Source organism: Anopheles gambiae, chromosome 3 (genome assembly GCF_943734735.2).
Source record: "Anopheles gambiae chromosome 3, idAnoGambNW_F1_1, whole genome shotgun sequence".
NCBI classification, from domain to species: Eukaryota; Metazoa; Arthropoda; class Insecta; order Diptera; family Culicidae; genus Anopheles; species Anopheles gambiae.
The window spans coordinates 4,119,155-4,125,471 of record NC_064602.1 but is presented as its reverse complement, the minus strand read 5'-3'; positions in this window follow the sequence as shown (position 1 = coordinate 4,125,471).

The following is a 6,317-nucleotide window of genomic DNA, read 5'->3' as shown; positions in this document are numbered from 1 at the left end:
TCCGCACAGGTCCTCACACGGTGCTTGTGGTAGTAGAAAAACAAGGTAAAGGGTGGTACAGCATCAGCATCGCTTCACCTCATCGCTGTACCGCACAGCCCCTCTTGAAGCTGTGACTAGAACGCAAAAAACCCGACATTCCCGTCTTTCCCGTGGCGGCCGCTACAAAAGAGAGCGCAGACGGAAGCAGAATTGGCAATGATTTGATATATTGCGAATGATCGATCAATTAGCAAAGCATTTCGCATTCTGTGCTCCCGTTGCACTAGCAGCAGCAGCAGCAGGTTGAAGTGGTTTAATAAAGCTAATAAGTTAAATGCACCAGTGCACATGCATCCAGGGGAACGATCCAGCCGCTTATAGCATCGAATAACAGGCTTCAGCTGTTGGAGTTCCCCCTTTTTTATCCTTTAGAATTTGTGGAGATTGATTGAACATCAAGCGATGTTAAGCGGATAAAACGATTAGAACATGAGCAGTATTGTGTTTGTGAGGTAGAATCGACCCAACAGGACATTATTTATGCAGAATGCGCATTGAAATGAATGTTTTTGAGCATATTTAATCGTTCATTTTACTACTCCAAGACCAATTTTACCTCTTCGGAAGAGCAAGTTCCATTCTCAAAGCGAGCAAAGTCTTATAGAAACGAGCCACTTTAAACCATACGACAGACCACCGTGAAAAGCAACACTACTGACCAACATTTCCCCCAAAACAGCCTTGTGCCCACTTGAAAAATCCCCTTCCGGAACGGTTCCTTTTCGCTTTTGCCATTTATTCTGCACTTTACTTTGAACTAGATCCGGGCCGGGGTGCTTTCTTCGTTGTTGTTTAATTTAGACTGGACGACGTTTTATGGCTGTGTTTGTGAAGCTTGTTCTGTTTGTTTGTTGCAATGCAGTGTGCATAGAGCTGCATCACAGGCTGTGACAGAGAGAGAGAGAGAGAGCGAGTGAAAAGTATTTAAATAAAAAGAACCATCCCAACTAGCACGGGCTGCCGTTCTGGTGGTAAACTTTGCCTAGTGGTTAAAGTGTCAACGATTCAGCCACTAAAAATAGAACGGCACGGGCGCTGTTGAGCACATTTTTGGAGGATCTTTTTCTATACCCGTGAGGCTCTTCTTTTCGCCCCAAAAACGCCCAAAGTAGCTGGTGTCAAGAGTGTGGGGATAGTTTTCTCTTCAAACTTCTTCCACTTTAAAGGAAGGAAGCTTTCCTCTGAGTAGCTTCATGCCTATTTGCCTTCAACAGCAGCCGCTTGAAAGTCAATTCGATTTTTTCTCTTTTTCGTTGTAGTTGTATGCTCCATGTGAAGAGGGAATAGGAAAAATAGCTCTCGAGTACTAGATAAATAGAGCTTTTGCTGGAGCGAAAGAAGATAAGAGTGGGGAGAGTTTTTGTTTGAAAATTTAGGCAAAAGTGAAGAGGTGAATAGAAATGCTCCAAAACGAAACAAGTGCTTGGTGGATGTTTAAAAAACACTCTCTCAACCGGTATGAAAGAGGCACATCGAGGACGAGCAAACCCACACTCAGGTTCGTAGTTCGTTCACAGTAGAAGTGCACTCACACTTGATGCGTTTTGCTAACCAAAACAAAAAAAATCTCCCCACCTTCACAAAACTTATGTTAATGAGCAACACCCATTAATGCAGCGGGTGCATCCGACGCCACTCTAACCTAAATGATTAACATCGCAGCAAATAGGCACAGCAAAATCACACCACACACCGTTTCCGTACATAATGGGGTACCGCCGGTACGTTAATGGATGTTGTGTGTTTTATGCTGCAAAAGAGTGTGTTGGCTTGTTTGGAAAATAAAACAGGTAAGCCAGCTGCATGTCCTTTTGCTTCCTAGCGCTGCAAATGAGCGTCTAGTTTTTGGGATGCTGGCGATGCAGGCATTAATTCAGAATTCCATTCTTCACACCTACCTACGAGTCAGTGTTCACCTCCACTCTTCACCAACACGAAACCACATTAACCAAAGCGAGCTGCGAAGTGATACCAGGGTTGTGTCTGTGTAGAACACGGTTTTTCTACTCTTAAAGAAAAAGGAGATAATGCGGGCTGCTCCCATGCCAGAATGATGCCAGGCATTCTCTGCACCGGTTCACCTGCAACTTGTTCGACTTTCTTCATTCGCCGATGCTGCAGCGCAAAACTAGTTCACTGGCTTCCTCGCCCTTTTGTGCGCGCCTCGGCGGTTTTGAAACTAATATTTTTGCGCAAATATTTGCGCACACCTCAAGAAACTCCTCCCCCCCCCCCCCCACCGACAGCCGACCGTGGGGACCTCTGTTAAGGAGCGTGCTCCGAGGGCGAATGCATTCTCCCCGTGTTGTCGGCTGCAAAATGGACAGTGAGACCGCGGCGATGTTGGGTAATTTCGATAAAAGCCTTCCCGTTTTCGCTCGGTGCAGCGAAAGAAGATTCTAAAGAGCGGGCCCACCACGGGCTTTTCATTTTCAACTCGTCACTCGTTGTCGTGCAAAGATCTGTGCATGCGCCTCCATCTCCTTCCTGGGGTGTGTGTGTGTGTGCATTGTATGCACGAAGAAAATGTGTGAGAGTTTCCCTTTTCACCGTGGTAAGTGTGCTTTTGGGAGTCGGTGGCAGAAGAAGAATGGCCCACGAGGCACAAACAAAAACTGGAACATCCTATAATGGTGTGTGGAAGGGAAGCATTCGAAAGTCGTCCACTGGAAACACATTAGTCAATGTGAAGCAGTGCGGCTGAAGAAACACTTTAAAGAGGTATTAATGTTAATCCCTTAGGAGTGGATTTTCCGTACATAAGAGGCTTCAAATTATAGAAGAGATTCAATCTTCAGATTCAGACTCTAAAAACACACAATAAAGCTCCTGCGGAAACTGTTCAAATAATAGAAAAAAGCTCAATTTCCACCAACATAAAGCAGCCCTTTTAATCACATGCTCATTTTCCCTTGCGTATATATCACACCCGAAACATATGCTTTTCCCAAAAGCCGCTTATAGCATCATGATAGCCCATATCAAATCGCCTTCCAAAGCGACACAATACCAAAGCATCAATGTCGAGGCGTGTGTGTGCGTGTATTCCCATTAATTGCCAGTTGCGTTTGCCAGCACGGTCCGTCGGTGTCGTCGTCATTGTCGTTCCGCTGGTCCCTTTTGCCTCCAATAGCCGGCTCCAGCTGAAAAGGCTGAAAGAAGAAGCGCTATAATCCCCAAAGCAGATCCTGTCCCCAAAATAACCATCATCATCATCATCAAAGCGGTGCTGGGGACATGCCTAACCAACGCAAACCCACTTACCCTAACCCTTGTAGGCAAAGCGAGAGTTTTGGGCAGTGGGCGAACCAACCTTAATCCAGTTTTCCTGGGATAGCGTTCGATACACTGTACGGAAGGCGCCCTTTTTCGCCCCCATCGTGGCGGTGGTGATGGAGAGGAACACCGACGACAGAGACGGGAGGCAAAATTAAATCGAATCGCAACATGTATTTAATTATGGCTTCCCTGTGTATGTGTGTGTGTGTGTGGGCAGGAGAGCTGTAGCAGTTTGTACCATGTACCGTGTCCTTGCTGGAACAAGCGTCCGATAATAAGGACGAGCGGGGGCCCAGTTTTCTGGTCACATCGAACAAATTCGGCCCCATGTTGTTGCATTCGTGCTAACGCTAAGTGTTCGTTCACCTCCGTTCGATGGTTTGGCTTTGGTTTGGGGTGGAGCGATAAAGGTGCAGTGGTTGCTGCGGTTGCGGATGTTGTTTTTCTTTTCACACCTTTTGGCCAAAACGGGGCCCTTCCTGATGTGATGAAAATCAACTCAATTTTGCAGCGATCCAGCGCCAGCCAGCCTTCCGCAAAGGTGCGTTTTGCCATCATGTTATGGGCACGAGCACAGCATGGTAATCGAATTTGGTGTGTTGTTGCACTGCACCGCCTGTACTGCAAATGCGCCCGTCAACGATCAACGGTGGTGCAATGGCAATGGCCAGGAGAAAGAAAACAACAACACAGCCACAAGGTAATATTTCAACCCCGGATCGCATAATAACGCAATAATCAGGATAATAAAATTACACTTCCCGTAACGTATCCGTGTGGGATGAGGGATGAGTGCAAATGTTTACAAAATACGAACCTTTCCTCTGCTGGTTTTCTGCTGGTGAGTGGAAATTGGATGGTACGAGAGCATCGAAAACGGATCGAATGTATATACGAGTTGGGCTCGTTTGGGATAGTTTACAAATTTCCCTACCATCCCTAGCACCAGCAACGATGGTTGATGGTGGCAGTGTATTGATAACATCGATAATGATTGGATACATTAAACCGTGTGTGGTATGGAAATCGATTTTCCAGCTCCAGTTTTCCCCAGCACTCTGCACGTTGGAAATGGAAAGCCGTATCGCAACCCGACGAAACAACGGGTGCCCCGGAATGGTGACAAAATGGCACACGGACACCCATATATACATTAAAATGGGAAAAGTTCGTCCTCGCCTAGGATCGATGAAAGCTGCAAGATCAGCATGGTGGTGGTGAACGGGGGAATGGGTGGCAATTATGGTGAGGGTTTTCGCTTATATCCTTCTCCCAGAATACCCCCAGTATTTCCCGACCCCTCAGATGCTGAGCCTGGCTATAATGAGTCAAAGTCGGCAAACATGTGGTTTGGCACTGGCGACCGATACTGTGCGACCATGATTGGGGCATCGTGCTTGAGCTTCTTGCAGCAAAAAAACAACCCCATCGTTTCGTGTGCGTTTCATTATCGGTTTCGTTGAGGGCATTGGTTTTTAACAGCAGTATTGTACCGTGCACATTCCTTCTCTGTGAACTTGTTCGTACCGGCTTGCGTTTTTTTTTTTGTTTTTTGCATTGATCGCATTGAGGTCATTAGTGAATGTTTTATGTGCGGGAAGATAGCTGCAGAGTTGCAGCGGGTACTCAATTAATTTCAAGTTGCTGTTTGCTGTGTATCGTTGACACGGTTGGCCCCTTGGGCTGCGTGGGTGGGTGCTGGTGCATGGTGTTTCATTAAAGCGCAATATGTAGCACCAATAATTGCCAACAAATGGGGAATGATTTTCTCTTTTAACTCGTAATTACTTTAATAGAAGTTAAAGAGTTTATGGTTTTTCCCGCTCTACTAAAGCTCATAAATTCTCTACTAATGCCGACCCAAAACCCTTCCAATCTCGAATCTCCTATTGAACCTCCCTCCCCCCCCCCCCTCTCCCTCGTCGTAACTATTTCGTTAATATCCTTGCACCATTTTATTAAAACACATAAATCCATTCGGTTCCCTAAACCCCGAAATTCCTTGCCCAAAACAGAAACAGAAGCCCAATGACAAAACGGGCGCACCAGTGTGTCCAGTTGTGGTTCAGTCGGGTGTGTGTGTGTGTTTGTTTGAAATGCACCGGAAGTGATGCGCTTTGTTGCACCAGATGCAGCCTTTACGGTGTGGATGCAAAAAGCCCGTACAAAAATGATAATAAACTCAAATAAATGCACTCACTCACGCACGGTTGACCGGGCTGCGTGCTGCTCAATGCTTGGCCATCACAGCCTCGCAGCAAAGTGTGCGATTCCGGCCGTTTGTTTAACTGTGTTCTGCATGCCGACCGGTAAATCCGGTCCTTGAGCGCACCAGCAGCTGCAGCAGTAGAGTAGTAGTAATTTATGGCGATTGTTTCACGCTTGACTTTTCCCCCGGACTTTGGCGGGCTTTTTCCGGTTGCAATTTCATTCGACAGGAATTGGTAAAAACTGACGGTACCACACGGCGTCACACGTGTTTTATGCGCGTGGGGGACGGTTTTGAATTTGCGTGACACGAATGGTAAAATAGTTGTTTTGTTCGGTTCTCTCAGTGTGATGGAAAATTGTTTGAAAAGGCAGGAAAAAACACACGCAACGAACACGTCATATTTATCAGCCAATTTACGTTCGGAATAATCTTTGTCGCAGCAGAAAAGGACGCTGAAAATTCACCCTTGGAAGTGTTTTGCAGCAAACAAAAAACTTCTTACGGTGTTTGCCACCAACACAACACGGAACACAGTGAGATAGTGAAGGGATAAGATTATACACGATTCACTACTTGCTTGCCGGGTTGCTACCCAGCAGCGTCTTACTAGCACAAAAAGGATCTACCGCCGACAGGATCGGTGTTCGGTGCGAAAATTGCAATCCCTACTCCTACTTTCTTCCCCTCGTGTTTTGCTGTGCGAAAGATAGCACCCACCGAGCACCGAATGGGAAGGATAACTGATAAAACCAGACAATTACTTCATGAATATTTGATAAGATAT